Source organism: Nymphalis io, chromosome 17 (assembly GCF_905147045.1).
Source record: "Nymphalis io chromosome 17, ilAglIoxx1.1, whole genome shotgun sequence".
NCBI classification, from domain to species: Eukaryota; Metazoa; Arthropoda; class Insecta; order Lepidoptera; family Nymphalidae; genus Nymphalis; species Nymphalis io.
In genome coordinates, this window is record NC_065904.1 from 8,013,163 (window position 1) to 8,037,720 (window position 24,558).

Here is a 24,558-nt window from a genome sequence, read left to right on the forward strand (position 1 = left end):
TGCTTTTAAAAGTTTAGTTGACTTTTTTCTTAAACTTTGATGTTTTTATGCCTAAGGCGTATATTTATTTACAATGGACCACAGATAACGCAAGGGTAATAAAGGCCTAGATAGTATTAATTAAGAAGAGAATACTCATAGGGATATCGCGGCATGCTATAATTTAAAATTAACTAAGTTAGAAAATAATTTCAAATCATAATACAATATTATTTTTATATCTTCTATCTATTCATACTTCATTCACGCCCTTTATTTATTTTTTTGCATAATCGTAAAATAATGGACGTTATGTTTTAAAATATATATATATATTATTAGTACTTATTTATTTTATTTATTTAATTACTTTATTGTACACCACAAAAAATACATAACAAGGATACAGCCTAAATGAAAGTAGTAAACAATTTCGGCGACCTTATCGCTACATAGTGATCTCTTCCAGGCAACCAACGGAGTAAGTGATAACTCATAGGATATGAGGTAGGTGGTGCTCCAACAATAAATAAGATAACATTAATTTATGATTAAACAAACTAATAAATAAATGCAAATATAAAACACGCATAATATATATCAATAAATAAATTATATTATCAATACATTTAAAATTACAAGTATACAATATAAATACATACTATAAACAATAAGAACGAATAAAAACGATAACGATAAGTCCTCAAACATAACAAGAAAAAAAATTAAAAATAATAAAAATAAAAAAAATAATGGTGATAAGGCATTTGAGACAAAAAGTGACTTTTTACAAGTTTTTTAAAAATATCTATGGATTTGGCCTCCCGAATATTTAAAGGAAGGTCGTTCCAGAGCTTAATAGCCTGAACTGTAAAAGAATTATTATAAAAAGATGACTCATGTTCAGGCACCCTGTAAATCCATCTCTTCACAGAACGAAGAACTTCTCCAGGATTCCCTAAAAATAAAAACTGCTTCTTCAAGTAAGGGGGAGTAACAGGGTGAAACAACAAACAGTACAGAATAGACACGATGTTAGATAGCATATTCCGGCAAAGTCGAATGGGTAACCTAAAAAATTAAGACGAGAACGAGATTGTGAGACGTGGTCATATTTGCGTAATCCAAATATAAACCGAATAAATGTGTTTTGTAGTCTCTCAAGCTTATTTAATTGGTCTTCGATCTAAACAAAGCTTGCGTCAGCATAATCAAGGATCCGTGCGAGCATAATTTTGGTAGGAATTGGAAGAAAATGTCGAAGACGACGCAAAGACCTCGGCGCAACAAACACCTTCCTGCTGATTTCATTTACATGGCGAGTCCAGCTAAGAGTATTGTCAAGGAAAACTCCCAAGTTTTTAACACAATCGCAATACTTAATAGTACTTATTAGTATTTTAAGATGCCTTTAATAAAATTTAAGGCTTCATTTCGGTTTGAATAAAATTCTTAATTCCCTTTTAATTTATGAAATAGTACATTGGTTAGAATCTTCATCGAAGATTGTGGGTGTAAGCCCGGGCAAGTGCAACTGAATTTTCAAGTGCTTAACTTATGTTTATAATTAATTTCGTTCTTAGCGGTAAAGTAAAAAATCGTGAGGAATGAATGTGTCGGATGAAAATCTTTCACAAACACGTATGGAGTGGTGGTTTTTGGAGTTATGCAAGCGTTTTCTTGTTCATTTTTTACTCATGTTTTAACACTGTAGACAGGCAATGAAAAGGGTTTCATATAAAAGTACCGGGATACAAGTTCCGGAAATTAAACTAAAACTACAATGAAAATATAAGGTATTTCGTCGATGTAAAAATAAATAACAAAATATTTTGTATTTTTCGTTTGGGCGGTTGAAAATCTAGGGCGGGCGGCGGGGATCCGCAGTCGCGATGCATTTGTCGAGGGAAGCGGACGTGTCGCGCTCCCGTGCCTCGGCAACTCGTTTCTAACTAGGCCGTATGGTGTTAAACTAAAGTCAGTGTATACTTTTTTTAAATTAGAAATTTACTTTTTTGTGTGTGTTTTTGTGATTTCGAGTGCCCAAGGTCATTTACAGGTAAGGCGTTTGTTATTTTTTGCATTGATAACCGATTTTATTCACTATTTAATCTGCGTGCACGCATATTATAGCGTTTTTAATTGGAATATCTGAAACTCGAGTAACAATATTCATCAAATTAAACTTTTTAAATATTTTATTCGTTAAGTCTAATTTATTTAAAAACAATCATCGAAATCTTCAATGACACTTAAACATAAGGCTTATTTTCGCTTGCCGATGACGTCACGTCACAATGTGGTTATCAAATAAACATACAAATGTTAAAAACGTACGATAACTGTTTGTAGTATTATGATATTGAAGCAAAAATATAGCTTGAAATATTTTTTTTCAATGTACCCGCTAGTGTATTTCCATAATAATAAGTACAAGCATTTGTAGAAAAACAACGCCATATGCTAGTTACTAAAATTATAATAGTTCTTTGCGATAGTAAAATAAAGTATGTCGGTTATTTGAAAAAAAAACAACAAATTAAATAAAAAAACAAGACAATAGCAGAAACTTAATGACGTTTAGCGATAATTTTTTTTTATTTAAAAATTGATAAATTAATATTAAGCAATTAAGCTTAATGAGTTTTATTTTCAAAACTCGTTGCTATTACAAATTAACGATATGATACTTGGTCTATTTATAAAAAAAAAAAAACATTATTTTAACCAGTATTCTCAAGTCTGAGTTTTTTTAAGCAAGTACTGAACTTTAGGCCGAGATGGCCCTGTGGTAAGAAAGCGTGAATCTTAACCGATGATCGTGGGTTCAAACCCGGGCAAGCACCACTGAATTTTCATGTGCTTAATTTGTGATTATAATTCATCTCGTGCTTTACGGTGAAGGAAAACATCGTGAGGAAACCTGCATGTGTCTAATTTCACTGAAGTTCTGCCACATGTGAATTCTACCAACACGCATTGGAGCAGCGTGTTGGAATAAGCTCCAAACCTTCTCCTCAAAAAGAGGAGAGGAGGCCTTTAGCCCAGTAGTGGGACATTCACAGGCTGTTACGGAACTTTAGACAAAGGCTTGTCCTATGAATTAAAAAAGATATTGCTTTATTTCGTCAATTCATTAAAATGATTATCTATTAATATTATATATTTTTTTAAGCGGAGCTACCTAATGGTAACTCACCACTACTCATAGATATTGGCGCTGTAAGGAATATTAACCATCAACATCGCCCTCAACCTTACGAACTAAGATGTCTTCCATTTACCTGTAGTTATGTTGATTAAACTTCACATATTTCTTTACTTATTATAGTTGTAATAACTAAACGCACCTATAAGGTGCTTGCGCGAGACCTTCTTGCATTATAATTTTACGCGTAACGGAACCATCAGTGATTTATTTATGTTATGGGCAATGAAAATAAATTATCATCAAATTGTGCAAGAAATTATAGTTGGAATGTAAAACAGTTTTGAACGCGGACGTTAAGGAAAACATCGTGAGGAAACCTGCGATGTCGAAAGATTTTATGACACATGTACCTTCTATTAGAGCTGTTGTGAAAAAAAAATCATTGTCTACCTTTCTACCTCTAATAATTGTCTTGCTGCTGTCAGGCTGCAATAAAAAGAAGTGCTATGACTTTTATCTATTCCCCTTTTTAGGTTGCCGCATTACTTTGGCAGAATAATGTATTTATTGGGCACAAATCAAATCATAAAAAATCTAAAAACTGGAATCACTCATATAGAACTAATAAATTATTAGAGCACGAAAATATATAACTTTTCAAATTCATCGATCATCAACTTAGAATTTAGCGTAAATTCCAATTACTTATTACGGTTAAATTTTCTTTAAATAGAATTCAAGTGAACAAAAACTTTTAATATACGAATTTAGTTCCCAATTATTTATAAATATTTTTACTTCGTTTCGTCCATAATGTTCTGCTTAAGTTCTCCAACAAACCTCAAGCCGTTTCGTTGATAACAAATAAAACATACTTTCTGTGCTAAATATAATATCAGTGGGTCACGCGTTCGGTTCGAGTAGGTACGCGTACTCCAAGTCTGATGCAGACTCTTTATAAATATCTGGGTATTGTTCATTTTTGTTTATTATTGTTCATTAATAAAGATGGTTCTATATTTAAGAATATAAACGACCTCATTTAAAATTTATTTATACGCATTGTGTGTTCCGACATGTAACTTTTACATTTTTAATCTGTATTTTCTTCGCGGTTAATCATAAACACATATGTTTATGATTGATAAAATTATTTAGTGTTATAAACTAACTTCCACGTTTGATTAGTATGTTAGTTAAAAATTATAATTTGTAATTTTTTTTTATACTTCATTTAAGAAAGGTTGCATATCCACAGCCATTAAATAAATTTAAAAAAGGAAAGATAAAACATAAAAAAACATTTCATGTTGTTGTGAATAATTATTAAGAAAGAACAAGATCAAGCATTAGTACTATCCACATTTCACGTTTATTAATAACACTATAAAGTACCAACGTGCATTGACTCTTGTTGAACACATCGATCGAATTATAATGATTAATGACGTACAACATTTCCATACTTCTCTTTTTGCGCCTCGTGTAAAATTGGTTGAGATAAAACATAATCCAGTTAATGTTAAAAGTGTTTACCCGTACTGGTAGATGATTTTATTATTCGTGTAAATGCCGACGTATTCGATATTTTTACATTTTTTTGGTATGTCATTTAATCGTAATGATTTTTTTAATCGATATCGAAAAATGAATGTCATATTTATATTATTTACATCAAATTTAATTTATTTATAATACATTTTATGCTCCTAAGCTTGGTCGTGTTAAGAATAAGGGAATCGAGAGTATACCTCTCCACCGTAACTAAAGTCAGTCAGAGGTCAGGTCAGAAGAACATCATCATGATATATTTCTTATAATATTTAAATGTTTTGTTTTTTTGTAAAAAATACTATTTATTTTTAAATAAACAGCCTCAGTTTAAGGCTATATTTAATACGCCTAGATCTATATAATTATATATCAATTCAAACGACATGTTCCAGTTCGTGTATGTGGCAGAAAGTAGGCATTCGCCACACGCTAATTGTTACTTCGTGCGTTCTTGTTGACAATCGTGTGACGGTCACACTTCCTGTGAGTTACATCTAAGGTTGCCAACGTAAAATAAGACTTCCCTATTTTTTTGTTTTTTTTTTTTTTTTTTATTTGAGACGTTTTGTTTTTAACAAAATGTTCAATGGTAAATAAACTTTTCCTTTTGAATTCTCAAACATGTACGCTACGACGTATTTTTTCTATCATTTTGATTTAATTTATTTTGATGCGCATGTTTTCATTTCCAGGCATCATCAGTCTAAATTTTACGTGTATCGATGACTATACAAGTTTTCATTGGACTTTACGATGAGGACTTCTTCATTGATTGCAATGTTGTGAATATAAACCATAAACACAAGTAATAAAACAATGAGCAACTCAATACCTACAAGATAAATAATTTTTGGGGCCGAAATGAAATATTACACTCAAATATTACATGACACAATATTTCTAAAGTAGCAAATTCGACCTTGAAATTAACTTCCACTTTTTTAAATATATTTATAATACTATAAATGTAAATATGTTGTTTTATTAATATATTTAAAAAAACAACAATTGCGCGAGCAGCAACGCACGCGTGATAGAAGTGTTAGATAAGATTTCTTAAATATATAGCTCTCTTTTTTTCTCTCTACGTCATCTTTATTCTCTTTCACGTAAAGAAATGTTGTAAATGACTAAACGTATATATATAAAATACCCATCCATAAAAAATTACTCTCATTTCTCGTCCACCTCTCCGATTATCGAATCGTCGCCTAAGAAGTTCAAAAAGCTGCAATAGTATTAAAAATGTTAACTTATTTTATTTAGGGTGAGATAGCTCGTTGGGTTTGAACAACCGGATATTAACTTCTAAAGTGGGCTTTAAAAGATGCATCCTTGAAATAGAGACTGGGTCAGGGATTGGTAGCCCTAATTACAACCCATATTCCGTTGGCAGATTACGTCATACCTTTGAAAATAATATCGTATGAAAATAATATTATTGTTAATATATATATATATATATATATATATATAATACAAAAAAATCAATAAAATTAATATATATATATATATATATATATATATATATATATATATATATATATATATATATATATTTTAATTTTATTGATTTTTTTGTATTTGTTGGTAATGTGCAAGCCCGACTGGAAAATTTAAAATAAAAAAAATTGTGCTTAAACTGTAAATAAATATAACAAGAAAGATGTGTAGTGTCATTTTTCTTTAAATTATTAATATATTCTTAATTATTTTTTTATTATATATACATATTGCGTTAGTATTATGACATTGAAACCCTTTCATATTTTTTGTTAAATATTTAGTAAGTTATAGACGTTTCTCTAGCTCTAGTGTTCTAAAGGTATTTTAAGAGCTAAAAGCAGGAAGATCGAGGAAACGAAACGTCAAATATCCATCAAAATAGGTCAATTAATTTTGAAGAACAAACGATGCTTTGGCACAGATATTTCGGAGCTTAAACTGTAAATAAATATAACAAGAAAGATGTGTAGTGTCATTTTTCTTTAAATTATTAATATATTCTTAATTATTTTTTTATTATATATACATATTGCGTTAGTATTATGAAATTGAAACCCTTTCATATTTTTTGTTAAATATTTAGTAAGTTATAGACGTTTCTCTAGCTCTAGTGTTCTAAAGGTATTTTAAGAGCTAAAAGCAGGAAGATCGAGGAAACGAAACGTCAAATATCCATCAAAATAGGTCAATTAATTTTGAAGAACAAACGATGCTTTGGCACAGATATTTCGGAGCAAGTAGGGTACGAATTTAATTAAACGTTAGCCCTTGTTTATTTTGGGTTCTTTATTGAAACACGGTGTCGCTATATTCGCTTAGGACACTTTACTTTTATCCTATATTTGCTATCTAACCTTCGTCGATACGAGTCACAAGTCACAAACATTTTATATATTTAGAATATAGTTATTATATTTAAAAAATGTGGCTGTCACAGGATGCCAGGTGGTATTGGTTATTAAAATAAATAAAACCAATATATATATATATAGTGAATTAAATAGTAGGTATAATAATAAAGGATTTACTGAATATTAAATTTTTCAGTTTTTTACAAGTCAATAAGCAACAGCAATTTTTTTATGTACTCGTATATAAATAATGGTATAAATATTCGTGGTAAGGTCGTCTGGGTAGGTACCACCCACTTATCTGATATTTTACCGCAAAACAGCAGTACTTGGTATTCTTGTGTTCCAGGCAGGGACATAACATATTAGTTCCCAAGGTTGGTGGCGGATTGGCGATGTAAACGATGGTTAACATTTCTTACATTGCTAATGACTATCGGCGTTGGTGACCACTTACCATCAGGTGGCCTATATGCTCGTCCGCCTACCTATTCTATATAAAAAAAGAATTTGATACTTAGTGACGCTTTTTATTTAAACATTTACTACTATTAAATAAACACAGACAGATCGAATGCATTAACGATTTAATGTCACAAAGTCTTAACCGACGTTTCATTTCATTTTTATTAAATTAAAAAATAGCGTTGTTTTTTTTTTTAAATTAAAAATGTAATCACAATTAATTATATATTAAGTGGCTTAAATAAATATATTTTTGCCATCTTTCTATCTAGAAAATTAAATCAATATTATAAAGTAAGTAAATCTTATAAAATATACTAGATCAACTAGTAATTTTAATCTGGTCATAACCGGAATAAACTGGTTTTATTATCTACGTTTTTAGCGATAATTTAAATGAGACTACTATAAAATGAAATATCATTCTTTTAATATGACATTAACGTGCTTTTTATGCTGATTAGTTACATAAATAAAAAAATATATAACATGTAAAAACGTATCATTTAAAAATTCCAACATTTTAAGTGTACGTACTCCGCCTAAACACTTAAGCACGCACGCGCATTAGAGTTCTAATACTAGAGATAACCAGTCTCATCATAAGTATCTGTACGATAACCGAGATAACAGCCCACTTTAGTTTTATCTTGGGTCACACTTCGACGTCTTAAAATAGTTATATGACGCAGCATTACCGAAGATTAGGGACGCCATCTAAATCGATTAAAAATGTTTGAAAAACACTGGTTTTTCCGTTGACAGTGATTAAATTGATACACGCTTAAAGATTTTAACGAGGAGTTTTTAATCACATCTTTCTGTACTCTACAATGTAAAATTAGGACCAATACAGGAGCCGTAAGTATCCCAAATCCGTAGAAATCTAAATGAATGACAGCCCTATAGCTGATGTATGTTGCCACCTGCCAGCGGAAGTTGAAAATAAACTAACGATGTTTGTGTTGCGGTTTCGAAGATGCGCTTAAAATATAACGTCAACGCGATAATTAGGTTTTTTTAAACAGTTCCGACGACAGGTCGGTTAGATTCTTTAAGCTATTTTTCATCGACGTCAAAGAAATGAAGGTTCAAAATTCATCGGAATATTTATTTTATGTATGTTCAATTATAATTTTTATCTCGCTGTCTGATTTTAATGATTCCTTTTTTACAGAAATGGGTACCACACCTTACCATAACATTTGATGAAGATCTGATAATTGACTTTATGAGGGAATCAAATCAGCACGACAGTGTCGAATAGTTTTTAAAACGTCAACTGATTTCGATAATTATTTTTCAGAAAGGTGTAGTTTCGTATAAATTCGAGCAAGATCTTTTGATGAGATGCGTGATAATTATTTTGACGCAAAAACGGTTTATTAGTTACTGTCCATAGGTTTAGAGGTGTATAAGTGTAATACATCCTGTATTGACTGCCTCGTTAGTCAAGTGGTTTGATGTAAGGCCGCAGACCCGGAGGTCCTGGGTTTAATTCCCAGGTCGGGCCAATGAAAAGTTATTGGGTTTTTCTGTCAGAAAATTCTCAGTAACATCCCGGAGTCTGGAAGTTGGAAGTGTGTACACTCCCGTGCCTCGGAAAGCACGTAAAGCCGTTGGCCCTGCGCCTGAACTCTTTCCAGTCGTACAGTCATGTCGGATTGCCGTCCCATCGGATCATGAGAGTGAGGAAAGAGAGAGTGTACCGTGTTTGCGTACACACTTGTGCTTCATAATATCTCCTGCGCAGTTGACTAATCTCTCTTGAAATTGGCCGCCGTGGTCGAAATCGGCCTGGAGGACATTGTTATTATTATTATTACATCCTGTATTCTTTTACGAGACGGAGTTAGTTTATATTTTAAATATCAATGAATGATATTGTAAAGGCGTACATATTGAATGAATAAGTTTGACTTGAATTGTTTTCAAGTAGTTTAACTACTTTATAAGCTATAATAAGTTCATATTGTTATTATACGGCTCGATAGTAAAGTATGCACATTGTAATTACAGATTGGGGAAATCCCGGGAAACAACACATACTTATATTTTCATTCAATTTGTGTTTATTTCGTGTCCGGTTGTGAAGAAAACCCGCATATGTCAGAAGAAGTAGTTATGTACTCGTAAATCCACTAACCCGCAGTGAAGCAGCGTGGGGGAATATAACAAACCTTCTACTTAAGTAGAGAGGAGGCTTTACCCAGTACATTTACGGTCTATAAAGTTTATGGTAATTCTAAAACTATAAACCTAACATTTTATTGTAATATTATATATACATATATATATAACTAAGCTAAGCTAAGCTTTTTAGGGTGAAAGAATTTTTAAAATCAGTTGTTAGTGAACGCGATAAAATCAAAAACCACCGAATAGATTAAAATATGATATATAATTTATTTTACTGATATGCTTATTTAAGAAGGTTCAATAATCAAGTTTTATGTATTTCTAACAACGTAAAAGCGAAATCCGTCCATGATTACTCAGCTCGGATTACTTTTGAAAAGTTATTTGAAGTTTAATTCAATCATCATATACTCGGCTCAAGATGCAAACATATTAAATTATATGATATTTTAGAATTAGGCTGATACATTTGGAATATACATATATTTCGTCATTGAAATACATGTTGATCCATCAGATGTTTCAATATAACTATGTAAAAATATAGTTAGTTATTGACAGGCAATTGTTTTGAAGTTAAAATGTCAAATCCTGAAATAAAACTGTATTTAACAATGCTTAACATATTAACAGACTTTAAGGTAAACATTTTTATCCATTTAACCTATTTCATTCATATAATAAAAGACAAATAAATAATTGACGAAAGGCTTTGAGGCTTCCGTCCCGCAGGGGACAGCAAAAGGCTGAAAGACGCGATATCATTGGTCGAGATCTTGAAAAATGTATATATTCACTATGGATTCGCCGAAACTGGCGTTTTGAATATCGGCGATGTTACTTTTGAAGTAAAATTAAGGGCATACAAGAAATTAAGAGGAATAGTATATACATAAATATATATATATATATATATATATATATATATATATATATATATATAATTCAAGTACTGCGATAAATTAAACAATGTTAAAGGCGGGAGCTGCCGCGGAAAAAGCTGAAGCAAATATTCGTCTCTTATTCCAATTTACGTCTTTGTTTTGTTTGTAGTTGAAACGCTTGGACCTTGTTTACCAACACAAAAATATTCATAAAAAATATAACACCTCGTCTTATTGCCTCTACTGGTGACAAGATGGCTGGTTCATTTTTTGCCCAGCGAATCGGAATTGCGTTTCAAACGGAAAATGCTGCTTGCATTCTTGCTATCATTTCTCGTGGTCATGATTTGTGCAGTTTTAGTGTAAATATAATTTGTATAATGCGTACAAAGCCACACAACAAAATGAAATATGTACCTAAATCAGTGGTATAGAGTACACAAATTATTGCATTATATAATATTATATGTTTTATCTGTATATTTGTCAATAGGGCTCAACGTTCATTTGACTCATCATAACATTGACACTAATATTTAGCGCCGGCCAAAGGCCATTTTATTCTTATATGTATATCGATGTACTATTAGTATATATGTATATGTATATATATATATATGCATGCATTTAAAGTATGTAAAAATTGGATACCATAATATAATAATAATAAACATTATTTAAATAAACAGTAAAGTAAACACATAATACAACATACGGCTGGGATCTCATTTTAAGGAGGAGTTGCAGTATTCCACCACGCTGCTCCAATGCGAGTTGGATGCACATGTGGCATATTTTCACCCGACATGCAGATTTTGCGATTTTATCGCGATGTTTTCCCTTACCGCCGAGCATGGAATGAATTATAAACAAAAAGAAAGCACATGAAAATTCAGAGGTCCGGGTCGAATCTGGTGGAAACCACTGGACCAACTCGGCTAATATTATTGGCTTAATATTATTTAGATTCAATTGTATGTTATTTTTTCATTGAATGTTAAGATGAAAAGCTGAAGATGGAATAAGGTGGTTTTTTTTTTAAATATAGAAATAATATTAATATTGCGAATCTGTTTGACTTCGTTCAACTTTGCTTATTTTATAAAAAATTTCATTTTTTAACGAAACCATTCGCTTCTTTATCCGGGATAAAATGTATGTTGATCTTTATTAATTATAACTACGTCGAGCTACATGGAAATTAAGTGTACTCATTAGGCAAGTAGCTCAGTAAATCAGTTATTCCACAAATTTCATCCACTGCGTATTATCCTACCTAAGCTAATAGCATACATACGGAAGAGCAGGAAAATGGTTCTTTAATGTAGAAAATCTTTAAAAATTTATAAGAACGTTTGAAAGTTTTCCTTCACAATTCTCTTCAAAGAGACCAATTTGACTAACCAAATAGAAGTAGCTCAAATAGAAGTATGGTGGTAGGGCTTTGTGCAAGCTCGTCTGGGCAGGTACCACCCACTCATCAGATATTCTACCGCAAAACAACAATACTTGATATTGTTGTGTTCCGGTTTGAAGGGTGAGTGAGCCAGTGTAATTACAGGCACAAGGGACATAAAATCTTAGATCCCAAGGTTGGTGGCGCATCGGCTATGTAAGCGATGGTTGACATTTCTTACAATGCCAATGTCTAAGGGCGTTTGGTGACCACTTACTATCAGGTGGCCCATATGCTCGTCCGCCTTCCTATTCTATAAAAAATAAAATTTGACTAACCAAAATAGAAGTAGCTCAAATAGAAGTATGTCCTTAGATCTAAACTAGCAGCGTACATAAATTACACTTAGAGATTTGAGCAAACGAACTGATAAAAGTTCTTAAAACATACAGGAGAAAATTATGTTCACTAACGACTTGAATTACTTTGCTCTATTTAAGTGATAAATAATAAATGCCTTCTAAAATGGTTGACTTACACTGTCAACTGCTTATTTGAAAATTACTGAATTATTACTATTAATTACTTATTTCAAACTACTGAATTAAATTACAATTACGCGTCGTATAAAATGATTTAGTAAAAGATACGACGAGAGAGAGAGAGAGGTAATAGTGATAAGGTTTATCATCAGCTATTCTATCGTTAAACATCAATACTCTGTATTGCTTTATCCTTGTGTGAAGGGTGGACAATAGAATGGTGGCGATGTAAGCAGTGAGTTGTACTTCTTGCACTGCCAGTGTCATGGGCAACGTGACCACTTGTCTATCATCAATGAGGAGCATAATTTCTTCATCGGTCTACCTAAATAAAATTAAAAAAAAAATGTCTCCAAGGACTTCAAATGGATTTTTTTTTAAAATCGAATATATTCCAAAAGTTACCAAAATCTTAAAATTAAAATCCAGCAAATCGACCGTCTTTATAACGGAACGCAATTAATTTTCAACGTTTGTAAAACAGTTTATAACATTCATCACGTGACTATCATACAGACATTCCCTCAAGTCCTGAACAGTATTAACATGATAAACTTTATTTAATTAAATTTCCTAGATTATTACGTGCAGTTAAAATACATTTATAATTAAACGGATATTCCCTAATGCTTCGATATGTTTCGGGCCAGAGGTTGGAACTCACGCATCTTAATTAAAGATCGCAAATTCAATCCGTCAATCTGGTCAAGCGCTAATAAGATTATTACACCTCCAAGTATGGACCTACATTACCTCCTAGGACATTAGCGAGTTGCTTACAATTTTTAAAATAAGACACTATAGATGATGATGAATTATACTGCGTATACAATTTTTACATAGTTTTAATTGCATATATATACAAAATATGCATATATACAAAAGCACAAGTTGTAACTGTTACAATGGATCAATACAATCATAATATCTAAAACCCGCACTTGGTACCGTACCCTACCGTACCATGAACAAATATAGGCCATCTATTTAAAAAAAAAAAAACGAATTCAATGTCTTGCAAAGCGTTTGTCATTATTTATGTAATGTTTTTATTTACATACATTTCATTTATTTTAGAATATCAGAAATACATAACAATAAAATCTACTCCCGACCGATTTCAGCTATGGTAGCCTTTCTCAAGAGAGTCTAGTCGATTGCGCGGGACATAATGTAATACACAAGTCTGTTTGCAAACCCAGGTGCAATCTCTATTCCCTCACTCTCGGAAAGCGTTTAAGCGCAGGACCTATCACGGGAGTGTAAATGCTTCCAAGTTTCAGTCTTTGGCAACTCACTGAGCAATTTACTTACAGAACATTCCAATTACTTGGGGTTTGTACGACCGGATACGACCGGACCTCAGGATCTACAGCCTCATAACTAGCAACTAGGAAAAAGAGGTAGTCAATTATATCGATAATAACGAACATTCCAAATTTAAATAAATTTAACTTACAATATGCTTATTGTCAAAGATAAAATAAGAATATAATTGATTTTATTATATACGTGTGTGGATGTAAACGTGTGTATGTGTGTTCTTGTTAATGCATTTTCTCAATGTAAGTTGATGTATATTATCATTATTATTAAAAGATTTTTTTATTACTTTTGAGATAATGGAGTTGACGCTGACGCTGGAACATCAAACAATTTTACCGTCCGTTGTAGTAAAAGTGACATAAAGATTTAAATTAAATTCTAAATTGAACTTTTCTTAACGTTTTAAATTAAATTTGAAGCAATTGTTTTGTTAGGGAGTGGTTTTAGTTAATTAACATTAGACGTGAAATTATCGTTTCACAAACAGTAAGAAAATGTGAAAACTGACCAGTATCCTTTGCCTATTTATGTATATATACTTTGATAAACGAACGTCATATACACTGGTCCTGGGTAAGCTGTCTTTGTCGCCATATTGACTAACTTACCTAACCGAATGGTGATATGGTTTTATGCAGTCACAATTATAGATGTGGTCCGGTTTGACATACGAGTGTGCTAGAATAATTACAGCTTTCATTTAAGATGGAACTGCCATTATTGGTGTGGGCAGTCTTTTACACTTCTTGTGTTGCCTATAATATGGCCTATGGTGACCACATACTACCGCTAATCTGGGAAGCTTTATTTAATTTTTGTTAAATATTAATACGAAATGTTTCGAATTTATAATAAACCCTTTCGACTGGAATATTCACGAATACAGTTGTCAAAATAATACATCAGTTAGAAATATTTTAATAATAATAAAATAAAAATTAAAAAAAGACTTCCAGTAAAATAATAAGCAGTATTGCAATTGTATTACATGACAATGTAGGTACATATTTTTATATTTTTCGTTAAATATTTATTTTAATAGAAATTGCGTATGACACCTTAAAAAATTAAGTATACAATATAGTCTGTAAGAATATATTTGAATATATAGCAAAGATAATATGCAGTATTTTTCAAATCATCGTCGCTTCCGCATCACGAATCACAATAGCTGTCGCTAATACGGAAGCTAAATGACTTCGTATCAGTAGTTGACATACGAACGTTACATACATCTGTGTGATATTCTATGTACTAGTAATTTGACGTTGGACGCCATTAATTATTTGTGTACCAACCGTATCACGGTTGTATACACGGTTGTCAAGATCAAAACCGTTTCGAAGTCTATTTTCAAAAACACCTGAAGATATATCTTTTTATTGATAAGAGTAAGCTTAATTATAAGCGATATTTGTTACAATTTTTTAGTAAACAGTATTTTATCTATTATGAAGAAAATAAATAAATCGGCTTGCAAGTGTCAGTCGCTCTTTTGAATCCAGTACATTAGTATAATTTATTAACACAGTAAGCATACCGGGATTCAACGTATCTCATTACACTTTTATCTTACTTCGTAGCGATTTTAATGGATTATAATTCTTCTTGTTAAATGTCAGGCGAGATATAAAAATTCGGATAAGGAATATGAAACAAATATCTTTCACACTGGTCATAAGTTAAAGTGCTGTGATTGCTAAATTATTAAAACACCTAATCAATTCAAATTAACATATACTCGTTTCAATTAAGCTCTTGCGAGCACTTTTTAATAACATCAAGGTTACTACCGGTACCGAAAAGTAGATTACACGAACCTCAGTATTTACTTTTGTCCTAAAAAGTTACATTGGTAGAACTTGACATTGTAACGTTATTGAGTTTTTAGGTTAGAATAGAATATGCTATACTTTACACCAAAAGGGTTACGGAAACGTTTAGTTATCATTAATAATAATGATTACGTGTACAAAATGGTGTGTATGATCTCTTTAATGTATACAACATTTATTTTGTCGTTAGTTTTTACTTGTAAGGCTGTAGACAACGTAGTTCTGGGTTCAACAATTCCGTTAATGGGAAAACAGTCCAAGCGAATTGTCTCCGGTCGTGTCGGATTGCCGTCCCGTCGGATTACGACAGCGCACCTGTGTTTGCACACAGGCTTGTGCACTATAATTCGTCCTGCGCAGTTAACTAATCTACTTTTAGGTATTTTATAACAAATTACAGGCAAGAATTTTATTTTATTCATTAATCTTACGCATAATGTCTAAGTCACATTATAAAAATGGTAAGTGACAATTTTTCTGTACGATTTGATACCGTATATATAAATAAGATCAAAATAAGCTATCCTTAAATCACAATCATGGTTATACAATGGATTCTCATGTGTTTTTTTTATACATTAGTTTATATCTTCATTTTATAATTTATATTCAATTTAATAAAAGTAGAGTAATGGCTTACAGTGATTAACTAAATTTCATGAGATATATCAAATTAACGTACTATTGGACTGTATATACATCTAAGTAATATTTCGTCGGTTGAAAAACTGCCACATTTATATCCACCAACCCTCATTGGAACAGCGTGGTAGAATAAACTCCAAACCTTCTCATCAAACGGATTAGCTCAGAAGGAGATATTTATACGCTGTTACTTTCCTTTATTAAATTTAGTTGTTACCTTTGCTTATTTTTTTTTATAGAATAGGAAGGCGGACGAGCATATGGACCACCTAATGGTAAGTGGTCACCAACGTCCTTACACATTGGCATTGTAAGAAATGTCAACCATCGCTTACATATCCAATGCGCCACCAACCTTGGGAACTAAGATTTTATGTCCCTTGTCCCTTGTGTCAAACCGGAACACAACAATACCAAGTACTGCTGTTTTGCGATAGAATATCTAATGAGTGGGTGGTACTACCAGCAAATATAGATACTGAAAAAGATGTTATTATTACGATTTTCATTATTAACTTTATTGCGAGTTCAAACTTCGGCAGGCACTATTAAATTTTCATCTTCATAATATGTGTTTATAATTCACCTCGCGCTTGTCGGTGAAAGAAAAAAAAAACGAAAGAAAAACTGCTTGTATTGTATATAAATCTGCCACATGTGTCCACCACCCTGTTTTGGAACGTGGTGGTACAATCTCCAAACCTTCTCCTCCAAAGAAGAGGAGGCCCAAACCCAGCAGTGAGACATTCACTTACAATAACTTTACTTTTTTCATATTGTATACTTGTATCTAAATTATATTAACTAAATATTTACAGTAAGCTTACTTCTGTTACCAAGTTCCAAAATAAGATAACAACTCCGTTTGTATGCATGTGGGCTCTACAGTGAGACTACTCTAGCATATATTGAGGGTTTCAACATCGGTTTTGCAAATCCAGTGACTCAATGATATCCGCGAGTACGTGTTGTATATCACGTAGTTTTATTAGAAGTTGGTATTTTAAAAGCGGCCATCGAGTGATATTAGTTCAACGTTCTACCAAACGAAGGGACTGATTTTAATGCGATTTTAATGCGAAGCTCATTTCCTAGTTAACAAAAAAGGTCTTATCAGGCCCGATCGATTTGAAATTGCGGTCTCCCGATGCGACGACACGTGTGTTTATGGTGTATATGTATATATATATATATACATATGGTGTATATGTATATATATATGTATATATATATATATATATATATATATATATATATATATATGTGTGTGATAAAAAGATTCATAGTTGATTTTGATACCAATGCACCAAACGAACTGAGAGCAAATCAATTTACACCGCCCTTTTTAAAACACTTAATCCTACTTTAAATTATAATTTATTTGACTACCCGTCTTGTTGATTTTCTTATATTTTAATAAAAATAGTCAAATCATAACCACGTTTATGTAAATCATACCTTTCTTAAAATTACATAGCTTACAATATATATGGAAGTTTTTACGTGTAATTAAAAATAAACAATGTGTTTCTTAGTTGTGTCACATGACTATCAAAACCCCAACTGCAAAATTTTTTTTAGATTAATATTGGAATAAATGATTATATCGTTATATATGCACAGTAAATATTATGGTAAAATAATAAACGTACAAATTAAAATGACAAAACAGCAAAGCGAAACATATGACAGTATATTCTAATAAGTTGTCATCTTAACTCAACTAGAAATTAGTTTAACGAGCGTGTAATTTTCAGCGCGAAACTAACGCGTCTCGGTTATAATATATTACGCGGAAAAATTAAGAAGGCCTTTGTCTTTAAACTAGAACGTGGTAGCTGTCTTTTGTCACTCTAGTGTGACAAATCGAGACGTTTCGAGTTTCGGTACGAGGTGACAATAAGGTTTGATAAATTGGCCCCGAGGTATTTGCCGTCAGCGCCGCTAAAAAGATTTTTATTTTGAAGTAGTATGTGATAAATTGCAGTGAAATATTTTGAAAAGATATTTGTCACAGTCTTTCTCTTTATTTATCATGTATATGAGCCTGACGTCTGATGGTCAGTCAGTTAGACTGCCTATTGTTATTTACATTATTTACAAGGCCAACCAAGATAGAATTTTTTTTTTCTTTTAAATTATGTTTTTTTTTGTGAATAGAAAGTTAGGTATGCTTTTTTGACTATCAATAAATGTGTGTGAGCCGAGGTGGTGTACTGGTTAGAATATTCGAATCTTAACCGACGATTGCGAGTTCATACCCAGGCAAGCACCATTGAACTTTCATTAGAGCAACTTAGTGGAATTACCTCCAAAACTCAAAAAGAGAGGAGTTCTTAGCCCAGCAATGGGACATTCATAGGATGTTACTTTAAGTGAATCTAATAATAATATTGATATAGTCATTATATTGGAGTTCCAATAATAAAATTAATTACCAACAATCAAATAGAAAAGCTACACATTAATATGTTAATGTTAATATGCGAAACTGTTCACCAACGCGTTGGAAGACGTTTTCAAAACGCTGGATTGGACTAGGTATGGAGTCAATGTAAACGGCGAGTACATCTCACACCTTCGATTTGCCGACGATATCGTCATCATAGCAGAGTCGCTGGAACAACTCACCGAAATGCTGCGTAGCCTAGGCGAGTCTTCCCGGTGTGTCGGTCTCGGTATGAACTTGGACCAGACCAAGGTCATGTTCAATAGGCATGTCGTGCCGGGACCGATATACGTCGAGGGGAAACCTCTCGAAGTTGTTAGTGAATATACCTACCTAGGACAGATTATACAAGTCGGTAGGAACAACTTCGAGAAGGAAGCCGATCGAAGAATTCGCTTGGGATGGGCAGCATTTGGCAACCTTCGTCAAGTCCTCAAGTCGTCTATACCGCAATGTTTGAAGACGAAAGTCTTCAACCAATGCGTCTTACCTGCCATGACATACGGTGCCAAAACGTGGACACTAACTGCGGGACTAGTCCACAAATTCAAAGTCGCTCAGCGTGCTATGGAGCGAGCTATGCTCGGAGTATCTTTGAAGGATAAGATCAGAAATGAGATTATCCGGAAAAGAACCGGAGTCACCGACATAGCTTGCAAAATTAGCAGGCTGAAGTGGCAGTGGGCTGGTCACGTATGTCGTAGGACCGATGGCCGTTGGAGCAGACGAGTCCTAGAGTGGAGACCGCGAATCGGCAAGCGCAGCGTAGGGCGCCCTCCAGCCAGGTGGACCGACGACCTTAAGAAGGTGGCGGGCACCAACTGGATGCGGAAGGCGGAGGACAGGGAGCTTTGGCGCACCTTGGGAGAGGCCTATGTTCAGCAGTGGACAACGATTGGCTGTTGATTGATTGATTGACATTAATATGAATTTTCTGTATGTACGCATTACACAGTCCTTTATAATTAAATTGTAGATATTGAAAGCAAATGAGTTGTTAGGTGCCTTAGATTAAAAAACGGGAGGCTCCTTTTTATATAGATACCTGTTTATTTATGTCGGTTTCGATCACAAGCCCACATATCAATAAAATTACTGTTTCTTGTATGTGTATCTTTAAATTACTGTGGATTTAAAACGATGTTATGACTCTCGGACATATAATTACTCTATCTATGTCTTTCGCTCTTATCTTAAAGAAGAATATCTAATGGGATTTTTCCTGGTGGGAACATAGTAGACTGATTTGCCTGCCAATGTGAGTATCGCAGAGATTCTAAAATTAAATAATAAGAGAATAAGTTATTTTTTGATAACACAGAAATATTCTTAAGTAAATTTAGTTACGACATGGAAAATAATAATCTTTTTTTTTCGCTGGAAGGACGCTTTTACGCGTTTCCTTTTCATGAGGTGATGGGGTACATGGGACTCGCTGGCACTGATGGCACCGGAATACCCACTAAAAAACCAGCGGTACCCAGTCCGTCTCTTCGAGGGACGTCACGGCATCGCTTGCGCTTCCTACCTTGACGCCCCGACAGTTTGCCTGTCTAAGCGGGCCTACATTCCTATGGGGGTACTCCGTACCCCGGGAGTAGGGCGCTGGGGTTAGGTTAGGGTTAGAACGCGGGTCAGCGGAGGCACTCGCCTCATGCTCTCGCTCCGCGGCCTCTTTCTGCGATATGAGTCTCTATGCAAGATAATAGTTGTACAATAACTTAAAATTCAAGATAAAAAAGAAATGTAACATAATTGGGAAAAATGTACTATAATCGAAATATCAATAATGACTTCGCACTTAATTTTTTTTCTACAAAAGTGTTAACGAGTTTAGTTCTAAACAAGAACGTGAAATTCACGCTTGTCACGTTTATATTTAAAACGATTGAAACTGTCAAGCGTTTCTTCTTATATAATAATATAGTATTTTGAAACCTTCTCCGAAACGCGCTTCTTCTTTTGGCATAAGTTTTAGGTATATTGACTAAATATATTTTTCAGTAGTTTATCAAAATCAATGTTTCCTCATTACCTAGTAAAGATTTTAAAAGTTTACTAAATAAATCGATAGACTTGTCTTCATCGGTAAAATTCTTTATATATATTTTAGCCTAGGTATTAAGCAGTGGTGACCTAGTTCTGAAAAGTTTGGGGATGAGCCTGAACAGTGGAATAGGATGGACAAGAGCAAACTTAAAGTGGTGTTTGTGTCAACATTTTCGAGTTATCAAAGGACGTGTTAATAAGAACTAGAGTTCGCCTCTTGGTTAAATTTGTGTAATTATTATTGATAATTTGAGACAAACGTACATAGAGATATGAATTTGCATCTTAATTTTTTTTCTCTCTCATTTCAAACGACGCTTACTTTTCGAATAAGTAATAACGTAAATTCGAAAACGTATAATAATAATATCAAGTAGATTCGAAAAGACAATTAATCGAGTAACTGTTAAAAAATATATTAAAGAATCCATCCAGCAAAGATATATTGCAGAGCATTTTTAGAAGAAGTCATAAAATAACTTTAAAAAAGTTTAAGAATAATATATTTTCATTAAGTAAATTAATATTTGTTTCCATTACAAATGATAAAATATAAAAGCTGCTTGTATTCGTTTGCGGCCGAGGCGCCATTGGCCGTTATTAATTGCCAGGTTATGTTTGCCAAATATTTTCATTGACAGACGGTATTTGTTGATAAAATCGACGCCAAGTTCAAGGATGACTCAGATTTTTTTTTATAGATTTAATAGTAGTCTGGTGTTGAAGTGTGTATGTTCTATTTTTAAAAATATGTCTAATAGACAACATGATAAGGAAATAGAACAATAAGATTTTATAACATTATTTAATTTTGTTTTTTGTAATGTCTTGGTCGTTTTACATTCCACGAAGTTTTCTATTGATTAAAATTGATAATCTATATAAAAATATAAATCAAAATTCTTTACATATCAAATCGAAAGTTTATCCCGATATATACCATTAATGTGTAACTAAGTATAATTGTCATTTTGGCATATGAGAATTTTTTAAAATATTTTTTCGTTTTGTTTTCCGGTAGGCCAACTGGCAATTTGCCATCTGATCGTATGATATCATTGGATATCGGCTCATAGATTATGAATTAGATTTTTTTATCAAAGTGCAAATAAAATTTATCGGCCGATTTTGTTAAAACAATACTTTTTCGAACATCCTTATTTGTTGAGATATTTTTGTAAGCTTATGTAATTCAGCAATCTAAGTGTTTATTTAATATTTATATTTTTCGATTTTAATTTAAAAAAATCCTATGACTTTTGTGTTATTAAGTAATAATGTTATAAATATGTATATATAGAATATTGAATTAATTCTCTTGAATATAATTATGTTAGAAATATTATATTAGATTAAGTTTTAAATTTAGTAAAATTTCTATGATTTTATTCTTCAAAGAGTTTCGCAATATTTTTCGTCTTTTATATGAACAGACGTAAAATAGTTATTAATAAACAGGTTTGAGTAACATTTTTATGTTTGTAGAGTTCTGTTGATAATTTATCACCTTATAAAATTTCAAATGAGAAACCAGTAATTGATTTTAAAATAACATTTTTTTTAATTTATTTAATTTGGCTTACGAAACATATTTTATGATTCGTTGTTAATTTAGTTATTTGTGTTTTTTTTGTAAATATATGTTTTTTAATAAAATATATAATAAGTTATTAATTAACATTACATTTATACCTAATAAGTATGTAAAATTGTTTTTTTTTTATTTATAAAATAGGTAGGCGGACGGTAATTTTTCACCACCGAACATACACCATAGACGAAAGAAGAATTATTAAACTTCCCTTACATTACCAAGGGCCAACAACATTGGGAACTAAGATGCTTCCTTGTGCCTGTAATGACTCAGTCACAAAGCATTGTAATTCTATATAAATTCTAAATAAATAGTGTCGAAGATTCGAGACTTCCAGTTCTAGAAAAAATATAAATAAATAAATATTTTACACGTACATTTCAAACTTTAAGTGCTAAAGTGGACATTTTTATAATGTTATCAAATTAGGTACATAAACACGCTGGCAATGTCGCATCTCAGTATTACAGCAGCCATTAGCGGTTTAAGTATCCTGATGCCAGATGTACTCATAACTGATACGATGTGGTCGGTAAGGCAAACGTACACGTTTTAAAATTCACATAAATTTGTTCGTAATTTATTGATGCAATGGTCATTCACATTTCCCACTTAACTTTTGGCAGTTCGATCTTTGCTCCAAATGTTTCGACAAATTAATTGTTTTTCCGATCTGCAATTCTTTTTTTTCGAATTCGCTGTCTTTTGATAAATCTTTACGTTTTAATATTGCCAGTTTACAATTCTCTTTTTAGAATAATTTATGTTCGTGTGTGTGAATATACTTGTGTGTATTGTAATATTATGTTGGCGAACGTTTCTCTCTCTATGCCAAAATTGCGTTATTAAACTATGATTATACCAAAGCGTAACTTTTCTCAATTTCCGATAAATCGATTACGCCTTTTTTATATTAATTGCATATAAAAAAGTAAGAATGTCAAATAAGTTTAATATAATCCGCCTTCCTATCTTGTTTTATTACTATTTTTACGTATCTATACTAAGCCTGTGGTCTCCTACAAACGTTATCGGCCGCTTACAGCGTTACACGATGCTATAGAAATATACTGTTGTGTTCTCTTTTAAGCTCTGATGTCTGCATATCGACGTTGAAGGCGGATTTCAAACGTTTTGAATCGTATCTCTGTTTATTTCGAACCACTGGAGCATAAACGTCGTGTCAGCCCAAAATACCAAAATTCAAAAACACTCACGCAAGCATGTTTATCGACCATTGTTGTGATGGAGCCGTCGTTCGCTATTGAGATACGAGTATGTATTGACCACTGACGCTGTGTCTGGTGTTGAAACGTCGATCGGAAGTTTACGCTGATTTAATAGGAGACCGTAGCCTTATATATCAAGTTAAAGAGTTTGTATCAAAGCACTAATCTCAAGATAAACCAGTCATGAATTACATGAAATTCGCGCTATCGCTTAAACGGTTTAAATTTAAAGATAGTTACAGCTATTTATAGAGTTATATTATATATTAAAACCTTCTCCAAAACGCGCTGCATCTTCTGATGAAATTATATGTAAGTATATTGGCTTAATAGTTTCTTCAATAGGCGGAACAGATACGTTTAACGCGATTCAAACCGCGCGTAGCAGCTTGTTTACTATGAAACCATAAAATGATATTGCCATCTCTGTCTTCAACTCTAGTCACGGAAAGATAGATGTCCGTCGAACGCTGGCTAACTTGAAATGTTTGGCATTAATCTTGGCATATGTCGAATCGAAATCACAGTGCGTAAAATGTATAAATAATAATTCAGCACAATAAATTCATTTGAGACATGCTTAATTGTATTTCACAGAGATAATGTCGTCGAGCCGTGATGGCACAGTGGTTAGAATAAGTAAATCTTAACCGGAGATTTCCGGTTCGAACCCTGGCAAGCACCACTGAATTTTCATGTGTTTAATTTGCATTTATAATTCAACTCGTGCTCGGCGTCCGAAAACATAGCGAGGAAACCTGCATGTTTCTCCAAACCGCATTAGAGACGTTTGTTGGATTAAGCTCAACCTTCTCTTCGAAGGGGAGGAGGCGTTAGCCTTGCAGTGGGACTTTTAATGTCGTCAAATAATATCTGTCTACATTGGACACCGTTTTGATAATACTTATTAATATAAAAGAAGACAATGGTACTTAATTTGTTGCACGTAATTTGTAACCAACTC

At 32.5% G+C, this 24,558-nt stretch overlaps 1 protein-coding gene across 1 annotated transcript in view; it reads left to right on the plus strand.

Annotated features, from left to right (window-relative positions):
• The first annotated feature begins 1,881 nt into the window (after nt 1-1,881).
• Nucleotides 1,882-24,558, plus strand: part of LOC126774820 (high affinity cAMP-specific and IBMX-insensitive 3',5'-cyclic phosphodiesterase 8) — a 182,685-nt gene continuing 160,008 nt past the window's right edge. The window contains exon 1 of the mRNA XM_050496439.1: nt 1,882-2,038. The gene's annotated coding sequence lies outside the window, so the exon portion shown is untranslated. The remainder of the gene's footprint in view (nt 2,039-24,558) is intronic.